Here is a 13,662-nt window from a genome sequence, read left to right on the forward strand (position 1 = left end):
AGACTCCAGAATTCATTAATTAAAAAAATGCTTTGAATTACTAAAAACAAGACACTGTTTTTTTTAAAGCATTTGCATGATATATGTTATGATAGAGCTCTCTCAGGTGGGACTTATCCAGAGGGAGAAGAATTAATATGTCTCACATATACTAAACAATGGATTTATTTCTGCTAAGGAATGCAAGGGTGTAGAAACTTTCCTGGTGAGATTTACTGATTTGCAAACTGATCTACTGATGAATGTCACTTGGTATTAGAACAATAAACCTGATATAAGTAAGATACATAGTCCTTTTTGAATGCCTCTGATCAGAACCTCGGTTCGTGAACATTTTATTGTATTTGCTTAAGTTGGTGAGTTTATTTTTTGAAGTCATGGCTCTCTGTCTGTTGGACTTAGAAAGCTATGTGTCATCCTTAAGGATAAGAGAGGTATGGGCCATTCTACCTGGGATGAAAGGGAAAAATGTTATGACAGAGATGTCCAGAGGTTGTGGGTAAAAGTAAGAGAGACATAATATGCAAGCAGAACATGACTATTTCTTCCCAAAGTATGTGGACTTTTCTTGGAGGAAAGAGTTCAGTTAATGAGGCATTAACTGAGAGAAGCTTTTTGTTGAAAGTACAGTGCATGCCAAAGGAGGCATTCTGATAAAGGACATACACACACACTCATTCACATATTGAGAGAGGTTAAGTGAGTGGAGGCTGAGAGAGATATACCCTGAAAGACTGAGCAGTTTGAAATGGACAGATGAAAGCAACCAAAGCTGAGGCTGATTTTGAAAGAAAAGGAAAATAAAACATATTTCACTTGGTTCAGAGACTAATTTTGCTAAGCTGAAAAAGCACTTAGAGGAGTAGTTCTGCTTCTGATTGCCATCAGAAGAGGATAGGAGGAACCCAGTGAGAGATGGGCAGGGGACAGAACCACCAGTGGGTGACCTTCCACGGGTGGCCCAAGTGGTGGAGGCAGCTTGCCTTGGGAAGGGCCAAAGCAGGACTTGACTAGGAGTGTGTGTGTGGGCAGGGAGGTTATCGATGCTGGACTTGCCAAGGCTGACAAGGCCATTAGCCTGTGTAAAAGAAAGACATATTCAAGACAATGGATTACATTACTTGAGAATTCAATAAGTGTTCTAATGCTTTGTGGTTTCTTCCTTTCAGTGATTCATATTATTAGTTACTTAGTGTTACTGGTTTATTAACCCATGGTATGTTTACATTTTATTGGCAACAGTAAATACTGTGACTCTTATTATTTTTTTTTTTATTGGTGCATAAAGTTTGCATTTATCCTGTAGTGATAAGGTTTTCTGCTAAAGTTACACTCAGAATTGCTTGGTAATAGTGAACGCTGAGAGATAGTGAGGTAAAACTCTTAGTTGGGAGAAAAACCTTATTATTTTATTGATAGTACAGGTGATGGTGAGTGGATGCTACTGGCTTTTTGCTGATGATGGTATAAAATCTCTTAAGGTTTGGCTCCATTTTCAATTCCATAATTATTTACTGAGGGCATTCAGCTATGGGTTGGAGTGGCTTTTACAACCTCCAAGAACTGACTATATGCATCTCTTCCCAACACTGCTTTCAGTGACATCATCTTGGTTGCTTGAAATTCACCACATTGGGAGTATTTACATGATGGAAACTGGCAATCATATGAATCAGATTTTCCCCACCCCTGAAGAGCCACTTGTTAAATGTTTTCCAGCATACACACATCCCTTGTGCATGGCATTGGGCTAAGCACTGTAGGGGATTTAAAATGTGAGTGAGATAACATCCCAGTCCTTAAGGATCATATAATTTGTTATAAGGAATTGAGGATGATGACAATAAGTACTTACTGATCACTTACTATATCATTAGAACTTCACAGGTATTGGTCCATTGAATCATTACAAAAATTGGGGGGTGGGGTTGAACAAATTAATCCCATCAATTTACTATGGAAAGCAGTGTTTTATCCTAAATGTATGTGTTTGCAATGTTAAAATTGCCCCTCTTTTTACACCTTCACCAGTTCTATCCTAGTATTTTGTGAACAAGCTCATGTTTATGCTATCTCTGTTCTTTATGACTTTAAAGTGTTTGGTCATTCCCCTTTCATTTTCCATCTTCTCAGACTATAGTTCTCAAGGTCTTTAGTTCACCAGGCTCCCTGTCCTCTCCCACACCCCAGACTCCCTTCTCAGGACTGTCTCTAGCTCTCTGCTTTCATATGTGTGTATGTATGTATGTATGTATGTTTTTATTTTAATTCCAGGTAGTTAACGTACAGTGTTGTATTAGTTTCAGGTATACGATGTAGTGATTCAGCACTTCAGTACATCACCCGGTGCTCATCATGACAAGTGCCCTCCTTAATTCCCATCATTTATTTAACCCTTCCCCTCACCCACCTCCCCTCTGGTAACCCTCAATTTGTTCTCTGTAGTTAAGAGTCTCTTTCTTAGTTTGCCCCTCTCTCTCTTATTTTTTCCCCTTTGCTTATTTGTTTTGCTTCTTAAATTCCACACAGGAGTGAAGTCATATGGTGTTTCTCTTTCTCTGACTGACATACTTCACTTAGCATTATACTCTCTAGCTCCATCCATGTCATTGCAAATGGCAAGATTTCATTCTTTTTTCTGGCTGAATGATATTCTATTGTATATATATACTACATCTTCTTTATCCATTCATCATTCAATGGACACTTGGTCTGCTTCCATATCTTAGTTACTGTAAATAATGCTGCTATAAACAGGGATGCATGTTTCCCTTTGAATTAGTGTTCTTGTCTTTGGGTAAATACCCAGTAGTGCAATTGCTGGATCATAAATTTTCTATTTTTAACTTTTTTTAGGACCCTCCATACTGTTTTCCATAGTGGCTGTACCAGTTTGCATTCCCAACAACAGTGCACAAGTGTTCCTTTTTCTCCATATCCTTGCCAACAGGTAACACTGTTATTTCTTGTGTTTTTGATTTTAGCCATTCTGACATGTGTGAGGTGATAGCTCATTGTAGTTTTGATTTGCACTTCCCTGATGATGAGTGATGTTGAGCATCTTTTCATGTGTCTGTTGGCTGTTTGAATGTCTTCTTTAGAGAAATGTCTGTTCCTGTCTTCTGCCCATTTTCTAAGTGGATTATTTGTTTTTTTGGGGTGTTGAGTTTTATAAATTCTTTATATATTTTGCATACTAACCCTTTATTAGATATGTCATTTGCAAATATCTTCTCCCATTTTGAAGGCTGTCTTTTAGTCATGTTGATTGTTTCCTTTGCTGTGTAGAAGCTTTTTATTTTGATGTAGTCTTTTTTTTTTTAAGATTATTTATTTATTTATTTGACAAAGAGAGACACAGCGAGAGAGGGAACACAAGCAGGGGGAGTGGGAGAGGGAGAAGCAGGCTTCCCGCAGAGCAGGGAGCCCGATGTGGGACTCGATCCCAGGACTCCGGGACCACGACCCGAGCCGAAGGCAGTCGCTTAACCAACTGAGCCACCCAGGTGCCCATTTTGATGTAGTCTTAATAGTTTATTTTTGCTTTTGTTAGGAAAACATCTTGCTTCAGAAGACATATCTAGAAAGAAGTTGCTATGGCTGTTGTCAGAGAAGTTCCTGCCTATGTTATCTTTTAGGATTTTTATGGTTTCAGGTCTCACATTTAGGTTTTAATCCCTTTTGAATTTATTTCTGTGTGTGGTGTAAGAAAGTGGTCAGTTTAATTCTTTTGCATGTTGCTGTCCAGTTTTCCCAACACCATTTGTTGAAGAGACTTTTTCCTGCTGGATATTCTTTCCTGCTTTGTCAAAGATTAAATCATATAATTGTGGATTTATTTCTGGATTTTCTATTGTGTTTCAGTGATCTATGTGTCTGTTTTGGCCCAGTATCATACTGTTTTGATTGCTACAGCTTTGTAATATAACTTGAAGTCCAGAATTGTGATGCCTCCAGCTTGGCTTTTCTTTTTCAGGATTGCTTTGGCTATTCAGGGTCTTTTTTGGTTCCACACAAATTTTAGGATTGTTTGTTCTAGTGCTGTGAAAAATGCTATTGGTATTTTGATAGGGATCGCATTAAATTTGTAGATTGCCTTGGATTGTATAGACATTTTAACAATATTTGTTCTTCTATCCCATGAGCATGGAGTGTCTTTCCATTTCTTTGTGTTGTCTTCTATTCCATTCATCAATGTTTTATAGTTTTCAGAATACAAGTCTTTCACCTCTTTGGTTAAGTTTATTCCTAGGTATCTTATTATTTTGGGCACAATTGTAAATGGGATTGTCTTCTTAATTTCTCTTCTGCTTCATTATTGGTATATAGAAATGCAGCAGATTTCTGTACATTGATTTTGGATCCTGCAACTTTGCTGAATTTGTTGATCCGTTCTAGCAGTTTTTTGGTGGATTCTTTTGGGTTTTCTATATAGAGTATCATGTCATCTGCAAATAGTGAAAATTTTACTTCTTCTTTACCAATTTGGATGCCTTTTATTTCTTTTCATTGTCTGATTGCTGTGGCTAAGACTTTCAGTACTGTGTTGCATAAAAGTGGTGAGAGTGGACATCCTTGTCTTGTTCCTGACCTTAGGGAGAAGAGCTCTCAGTTTTTCCCTATTAAGGGTGATATTTGCTCTAGGTATATTCCCTCTAAACCTACTTTGTTGAGGGTTTTTATCATGAATGAATACTTTGTCACATGCTTTTTCTGTGTCTATTGACATGGCCATATGGTTCTTACCCTTTTGCTTATTGATGTGGTGTATCACATTGATTTTGTGAATATTGAACCACCCTTGCATCCTGGGAATAAATCCCATTTGATTGTGGTGAATGATTTTTCTTAATGTTTTGTTGGATTCAGTTTGCTAGTGTTTTGTTGGGAATTTTTGCATCTGTGTTCATCAGAGATATTGGTCTGTAGTTATCTTTTTTAGTGGTGTGTTTATCTAGTTTTGGTTTCACGGTAATGCTGACCTCACTTCCCTTCCTTTTCTATTTTCTGGAATAGTTTAAGAAGAATAGGTATTAACTGTTCTTTAAATGTTTGGTAGAATTTGCCCGTAAAGCCATCTGGTCCTGGACTTTTGTTTGTTGGGAGTTTTTTGATTACTGATTCAACTTCTTTGCTTGGCTATTGGTCTGTTCAATTTTCTATTTCTTCCTGATTAGGTTTTGGTAGTTTATATGTTTCTTGGAATTTATCTATTTCTTCTAGGTTGTTCAATTTGTTGGCATATAGTTTTTTCATAATATTCTCTTACGATTGTATTTCTGTGGTATTAGTTGTTATTTCTCCTCTCTCATTTGTGATTTTTATTTATTTGAGTCCTTTCTCTTTTTTTTTTTTTCTTGATAGGTCTGAGCTCTCTGCCTTTCTTGAAGAAATTCTTATTGGGATTGGTTAGTGACACCATGGTTCCTCTGCTCATTTTGAGATTGACATTTTGAGGTGCTAACATGACATTCATATCTTTCCTTATTCATAAAGCATCTTTAATGCCTCAGGAAGGAAGGGAAGGAGGTATTAATGGTCATCATATCTTTGGCAAAAAGATTTTCAGAAAAAGCCTTTACAAATGTTTACATTCTTGTTGCATCCAAAGTCCTACATCAGAACAAAGGGCTTTGGGGAAATGATTTTCACCCAGGCTGTCTAGTTGAGAAGAGTCGACAAAGTCAGTATTTGTCTAGCCTTTACTTTGAAATGTGGCTGAACAAGCCACTAGGAGGAGTTCTTTGCATGTGTAAATCTGCATTCTTCCTCGACTGTTTGCTGTAGGTTCAGACAAAACCAGGTTTGGAGATGGAGCTGCCGCTTCAAGCCTTCATATTATTCAATAGACCAAGAAATTTAAAGTAGGATATTTTATTCATCTGAGGTGGAAATACAGCTTCTGGGAATGGATCAGGATTCTAGCTAAGAAAACTTATTTTAAAACCTCAATTTGATCCACCAGCTTTCTTGGTCAGAAAGGAAGTGTGGTCAGCAAGCAGGTGTTTGGTTTGAATTGGGAAAGGAAGAGCCTGGCCTTTGCTTTAGAATATCAAGTGATAGCTAATTCTTTTTTTTCCTTCAAGCTTCCTCCTTCAATTAATGTAAATATGTTAATGGAATACGATTTCCCTAATAGGTAATACTGACAGTAACAGGGGTGGGAACCTAATGGTTTCTTTAACATGTTTAATTTCTGATGTTGCTGTTAAATGTTGAGGAAAATTAGTCACATTTAGAACCATCTGTTTCCAAAACTGGTTAAAGTGTGGATTGCCTCCTGACTAGCCACTTTATGGCTTATGATAATAGTTGTGGGATGAAATGATTGTTTTTATTCCCTTTCTTTGTTTTCTGCTATGAATACTCACACATTTTTCTTCTAGGGAACTGGGATTAAAAATGTCAAAGGACATCCTTCAGGTGTCTTGGTTATAATGGATGTAAAAAGGAATCTCAGTTCTTACTTTTGTCTTCCAACCCAATATAACTTATCTTCACTTTGTTTTTTTATTTATTTTTAAGTAGGCTCTACGCCCAACATGGGCCCTTCAATCAGGAGTCATATGTTCTCTCAACTGAGCCAATTCAGTGCCCACCTTATCTTTTATTTAGATACAGTTATAGATTGGAAACCATAGTTATGAAGTGTGTTACATCTTTAATAGTGGTAAATACTGCATGATCAATAAATGGTTGAAGAAGGAATTTGGAGGATTTTAATATGTGTTGCCTTAGACATTTTATTTCCTGGGTTGTTGCTTTTGAGGTGCTGGGAAAAGGTGGGGACATGGAGAGAATCCCTTAAGTGTATGTATGTATGCCTTTCACAAGAAGGAAAAACCAAGTTTTAAATCTGGCAATCAAATAATTTGGTCAGTGTTTTCCTCTTTTTTTTTTTTTTTTGTCTTCCATTCTTTCTACAGAGTGGCCATGAAACTTATATGTGACTGTGCATACCTTTTAATGAACAGGTCAGAATTCTGGCAAGACCACCTCGAGTACTTGTTAGGATATTTAAAATGTTCACATAATGTGTTTCTTTAAGAAAAAAAAAAAAGTCTACCACTTTCAGTTGTGGGTGGTACTTCATTTTTGAGTGATCCCTGAGAACTTCATACAGTTTCCTAATCTTGGATTACTCTCTGACATGTTCTTATAGAAAAATCAGACTTTTTCTATCTCAAGTGGTATGGATATTCAAACCTGCCCCAGCAATGAAGCAGTTGACAACTCTGCTCTACAGCACTCATATAATGGAGGAAGACTTACCTAGTTTATTTGTTGCTTATCTGCATAAGGAATATGGTTTCTACTTGATAACATAAGACAAGTTTAAAAAAAAATTGTTTTTGGAAGGAGATGTTTTAAGAGGGGAAAAAAAGGAGGAAAGAGAGAGAGAGGTTTTGAAACCAAAAATCAGTTCTTTATTGCAACTATACTGAAAATTTTGTTTTCCCACAAATTAAGAATTAAAATAACCCAAATGTGCAATGAAATAAAAGAAATAAAAACCATGTTACAGAGTGATCCTAACTTCCAGATGTGTAACAGAACAAAATATTACAGTTATGCCAAACTAATTGTATAGTAGAAGTAAAATTGCCCTCCCTGTATGTATAGTAGAAGTAAAATTGCCCTCCCTGTATGTCTCTAAGAGCAATAGCTGAGATACTGGTCTGAGGTTGGATGTTACAGGAAGCTTCAGATGCTCAATTAGTGGGTTAATTCTCCTGAGGGTAGAACAGTTCTTCTCTTACTGCCTGTGTTAGTTGGTTAGGGAAGAACTGGTTATCTTCTGAAACCATTTGTTTGATCTATTGAATAGGGGTGGGGGAGAGCTAAAACGTTGGCTGTTTAAAATTATGAAATTTAGCTAATTGGTGGAGAAATTCTCTTTTTAATATCCAGGTGGGCATTCACTCATTTTGGTTTCTATAAAATGAATTTTGAAATAGGTTTGACAGTTTGTTCATGATTCCTGCATGACAGTAATTTCTAAATGACATTTCGCTTCTATTAGGGCAGTAGAATTGATTGCAAAATTTTTAAATGGTAGCTTTTTATGGTACAGTTTAGGAAATACCTTAATTAGGCCACTGCGAAATAAAATGGCCCACACTTAAACTATGTGGAATCCTCAATGAAAGTTCAGGAGAGAGAAATTTTGATTGCTGTAGTTGAGTGTAACAGCAGAGCCATATCACCAACTGCTTTTGGAATCTGTAATAAAACAGGCAGGAGCTGCTTCAAAGAGAATTGATGCGATTAGCTTCACCTCTATTCTGTTGGCATTCTCTGAATTACCTCCTGACCCTCTCTCTCTTCACCTTTCTCCTTTCTCCTGTTCATAGCCCTTGTATAACAAAGTCATTTATGCATGCCTTTATGTATAAGGACTTCTGGTTGGAATTTTAACAGTATTTTTTTTCCAGCTAAAAAAAAATGAATGTGGATAGGAGAAAAAGAGAAAGACATCAGGAACTAAATGTTTTTCTCCCCTGGAATATCTGTTTTATACAAGGAGAATTTACAGTGTAGGAGGGAATATGACAATATTAGATGTTTTTTGCTTCTTTTCTCTGACAGGCAAGTCATTTGCTGCAGGTGACTAGAGGTACATAGGTTATTTGACTAGAAACAGCTGATAATATGGACACGAATGATTATGACAATTAGTGACCAAAAGAATTCATTTTCCCACCACGAGAAAGATAACAAAGATCTTTGACATTATTTTGTGTTACTAAAACACATTATCATTCTTGCTGGATGTTTATCATTTATTTTTTCATTCATTTATTCACTCTATAAATATTTTGTCCCTACTAACGGCCAGCTCTGTATGTGGCACTGGAGATAGAGTAATGAATCAGTCAGACATGGAGCTTACAGATACTGAAAATTACTTTAATAATGAGTTATAATGTTGATGAAATTTTGGGGGAGAAGTACAGGGTGCTGTGTGAATCTGTTACAGATAAGGATGATCAGATTATAGTCTAGAGGGGCACGTGGGTGGCTTAGTCAGTTAAGCATCTGCCTTCGGCTCATGTCATGATCCCAGGGTTCTGGGGTGGAGCTCCGTGTTGGGCTGCCTGCAGAGCAGGGAGCCTGCTTCTCTCTCTCCCTCTGCCCCTCTCCCTGCTTCATGCTTGCTCGTGTGCTCACACATGCTCTCTCTCTCTCAAATAAAATCTTTTAAGAAAAAGATTATAGTCTAGAAACTGCATTTAGTCTTGATTAATAGTTAAAAAATACATAGATTAACAGGTATAATGAAATAGCTTTTCTAGAAAGACATTTGTAGTGAAATGTAGCTGTGTGTCCTGTGAATAAAGGATAAGCAAATGTGATAGTCCCTATAGAATAGAACAATAAGATTATTGACCATCCATTTTATTTAAAGTGTAGCCATCTCCCTGGAAAGGGGATTCATGTTTGTTTTGCTGATTGAGCACTAGGAAATGGTGGTCTTGTGTTCTGAATAATGTTTTCCAGGATGTTTTATGAGAATTAAGTATTCTGGGTAGCAGACACCTTCATCAGGATTTCCCCATGAGTTTACTTTTGCAATTTATTTATTTGAACAACTTTATTTCACAGCCTTTTCCATGTGTCCCCATTATATTTTATTTTGTTGATTTTAGCATATTTAGTTCTCTCTGAATTCTCATCCTGACATCCACAGACTTACCTCTGCTATCTTTATGTCATATGGAAATTGGTTAAAGGTGTCATGCCTGCCTTCATCTTGTCTAATAAAACTGCTAAACATGACAGGACCAAATGCAGAGCTGGGTGCACACCCCAGAGATCTCCCTTCAGGCTGACATTCCTCCATTAGTAAGGTATTCAACTTTGAATTCCCAGCACTGTGCCATCATCAATGCTGTATTAATGAGAGGACCAGTTAACTAAGGTGAGGGGGAGCACAGGCTAGGAGATACTAGGATTTTTGACTATCATGGAGTGGTAGATCAGCCACCATGAAATGAGGAGCAGAATTGACTATTGGGTCTTAAAAGTGTTTTATCTATTCCAGAAGCTGCAAACTAAAGGGGTGGCATGTCATGGAAACCAGAACTTCTTTCCCAAGCTTCCAGTGTGTCCAATAACATATTTACTAGCCATTTTAATTGGGTGTCTTATAGGGACTTCAAATACGTCATGACTTGGACTCTTCCCCAGAACTGTCTCCTCTGCCTTTACTATCTATCAATAGGTTTCTCTCTACCCTGATCCATCCTCCACGTTGGCTTCAGAGTCATCTTTCTAACAAATCTAATATTACCCCTTTTCCGTCGTTGTTCATAATTTGTTAGTGACTCCCTCTGTATATGCAAGATAAAATCTGAACTTCTCCTTACGAATGAAAGATTGACCATGATCTCATCTGACCTAACATATCAGCTTCATCTTTGGCTTACTGCCTTGTTAATTTACAACTACATGGAATGTCTTTGTTTTCCTGAATGTATTAAGTTTCTCATTCTCTTACCTTTGCATATTTTATTTCCCCCTGGTCAGAACCCCATTTGTCTCCGTAACAGCTTCCTATTCAACCTCCAAGCCTCAATTCCAGAGCCACATTCTCTGTGAAGCCTGGAGAGACTTTACAGGGAAGTTTTCATAGATCCCCGTGATTGGCTCATGCATCCTCCCCAGTGTTCAGATTAAACCATGCCTACTGCCATTTCAGTGCTGACCATAGATATCAAAATTTTGTCTTTCTCTTGAAGGCAGGGTCCATGTCGTTCCATCTTTAAATCTCCATCTCACAGACTGTGCTTGGGAAATGAAGGACAGCTGAGTAAGACTAAAGCTAGGAAGCTATGGAAGAAAAGATTAACAGGGACTATTTGTGGGGTTGCATCCTGATAGAAAGACAGAAGGACAAATTTCCCATTTGTAAATGCTCCTGCTGCACCTCTGTTGTGGCTGGGTGTAATCCATCTTGTGGCACAGGCGGCTAGTGGTCAGCTACATCCATCCATTCTTCTCTTCTTCCTTTAATAAGAGAACTGCAAAGGTTAGTGGACCCATGGTTTCCCAGCCAGGGACTACATTTGTCACATTTCCTTACAAGATATAGTCATGAAGCAAAGTTCTAGCCACTTAGATGTAGGAAGAAAAAAATGTATGGCAATTTCATGTTGTGCCATTAAAAGAATGAAGCACGTTCTTCTTGACATTTTCTTGCTCTCCCATTGGCTATTCTGTAGATTTGATGGAGGGGGTTAGAGGATCCATCTGTGATGGCAAAAGAGAAACTTCTGTCTTGTCTAACCTGTAGCTTTGGATCTCTGTAGAGACTGGTCCTAAATAATATCTTTTTAAAGAAGTTGTGTTCATGAACTTTGTTATTTAGCAGAAACATGCCTTGTCATCTGCCTTTATATGCTCATTATATCACATTTGTTAAAAAATTATGAAAAATTTTAAACATACACAATTATAATCTTTTTATGATAAATGCTCCGTATTTCTTGGCATTTAAAAAAAAGTAATATGATGTTATATTTAGAGTTAATACTCCTCACTGAGCCTAATTCCTCTTTTTCCCTCAAAAGCAACCTCTATTTTGGTTTTATATTTACCAATCTTATGCATACTTTTATACTTTTAACTACATGTTTATGTGCCTCTAAATGTCTGTAGCATTTTTGTATACATTTACATGAAAGCATTTACAGAAATGCATACTGTTTTCCTAATCAATATTAGGTTTTGTGGCTTGTATATGTTGATTTACATATGGTTGGTTCAGTATTTTAACTACTGTATAATATCTTATATTTTAATTACTGTGTAATATTTCACTGAATGAATATTATTCAATTTAGTGATACTCTTATGAATCTTGAGGATTTTTCTGATTTTTAACTATAATGAACAGTTGCTTCTAGAATACCCTTATATAGGTCTTTTGTGGTCACATGCAAGAGAGCCAATGGGGCAGAACTAATATTTGAAGAGTTACCAGTGACTTCCAGAACTGAGAAAAGATTTTAAATCAGCTAAAATTCAAGAGGTTTATGGCTTTAGAGCCCAAGTTAACAGAATAGTTATTATTTGGGACATTTTTAGTATCATGGCCATAGGATAAGAGCTCTGGAAGGTTTTGCACAGTTGAATGCTCTGGCCTAAAAGTAATACACGGCACTTCCTCTCAGAACTATTGGCTAGACCTAATCACATGACCTCACTCAACCACAAAGGGACAGGAAGTATAATCCTATTCTAGCATGTACCCAGGAGAGGAGAGAGAGGATATTTGGTAATCAACATTAATCATTACCGTAAGCCCAAACCATATCTCTATTAAAACCACCAAATCCAAAAGCAAACAGTTTAATTTCTATTTGATATATCTTGTCAGGATTGATAATAACAGCAAATAAGTGACATTTATTAAGTACCTGCTATAATCCCAACTCTAGGCTTCATTCTCCCTATTTAATTAAATGTTCTCAGCAACCCTAGGAGGAAGGTAGTAGTATTCTTCCCACTTTGCAAATGAGGAAACTGCTAAGTAAATGAGAAAGAATGCTCAAATGAATAACTAGGTCATAGAGCTAGGGGGCTGGAGAGCTGGTTGTAAACTCCAGATCCGTCTTGGACTCTTCCCCCTACGTAGTCTACCTGAGTGAGTCCTCAAAGCCTCTGCTTTGGTCACTTCCTTGTCTAATAGAACCAGCAATGAAGGCCTTCCTCTGCCTTTCCTCTCAGTTTAAAGCCACTAGACTACTCTCCAGAGCAGAGTTTAGCAACATTACTCTCCCATAGTAGGCATTCAAAGCACCTCAGCTTTCTAGTCCAGAGATGAAACAGCTGTTCTCTCCAAATGGCTTATACTGAAATGTAAATGAACAAGGACATTAAAAAAAAAGAAAAAGAAAAAGAGAAAGAAAATAGATTTAAGTTCTTGCCTTTTAAAATTTTTATCATTTCCCATCCAAGCTTACTGTTTTTGTTTAATCTTGCCATTCCTTTTCTTCTTCCTTGTATGCTCTTTTTCTTAGGGATATGCAAACTTTATTAGTCAGCTCCTCTTTCAAGCTCTGTATGCTTTTGTGTTTGAGAATTGGGAATCAGGTACTTTTACTGTTAGCCTCAGGGTGGATCTGAGCAGGAGGAAGCTTTATGAATAATCAAGGTTGACATCTCCAACGTTGTTCCTTCATTATAAATATTGTTAAAGGAGCTGTGACCACCATGGGCTCCCACTGAACAGAATGTGCAGGGGGAGGCCGAGACAGACTTTGATTTCAGCTCTTTTCTGGTTATCACTTCACTGATGACCCTGGAGTTGACAGGTCTCTTACATTTGGCTTTTTTTTTTTTTCCCCCAGAAAGTTTCTCTTCATTTAGCATAAATGTTTGGTCTGCAGGAAGTTGGCTGGGTTCATCTCACCAACTCCAAAGGCTAAGGACCATAGTTAATATTAGTGCTTGTGCATTGCCTTAGCCTGAATCCCTAATGAATGCTGAGATGCTTTGTGACTTTAACCATTTTAGTTCCATTTGGATTATTAATAGCATCATGATCTTTTTCAGGAGGAAAACAGATTATAGTACCCAAGGTCTCTGACCCTTCTCCCTACTTGCTGAGAAAGATTAGGCTCCACAAATGTCTGAAAAGACACAAGTATTCAATCC

The 13,662-nt window shown here is 37.2% G+C and overlaps 1 long non-coding RNA gene across 1 annotated transcript in view; it reads left to right on the plus strand.

The window, feature by feature from the left end:
* The first annotated feature begins 2,854 nt into the window (after positions 1 to 2,854).
* LOC123861144 (uncharacterized) overlaps positions 2,855 to 13,662 on the plus strand; it is a 233,484-nt gene continuing 222,676 nt past the window's right edge. Inside the window, exon 1 of the long non-coding RNA XR_008508030.2 lies at positions 2,855 to 2,950. This is a non-coding gene — a long non-coding RNA (uncharacterized LOC123861144). The remainder of the gene's footprint in view (positions 2,951 to 13,662) is intronic.

The sequence above is a fragment of the Mirounga angustirostris genome, unplaced genomic scaffold (assembly GCF_029215605.1).
Source record: "Mirounga angustirostris isolate CCGP_5_RB_7025 unplaced genomic scaffold, mMirAng1.0.hap1 SCAF_9, whole genome shotgun sequence".
In the NCBI taxonomy this organism is placed as follows: domain Eukaryota; kingdom Metazoa; phylum Chordata; class Mammalia; order Carnivora; family Phocidae; genus Mirounga; species Mirounga angustirostris.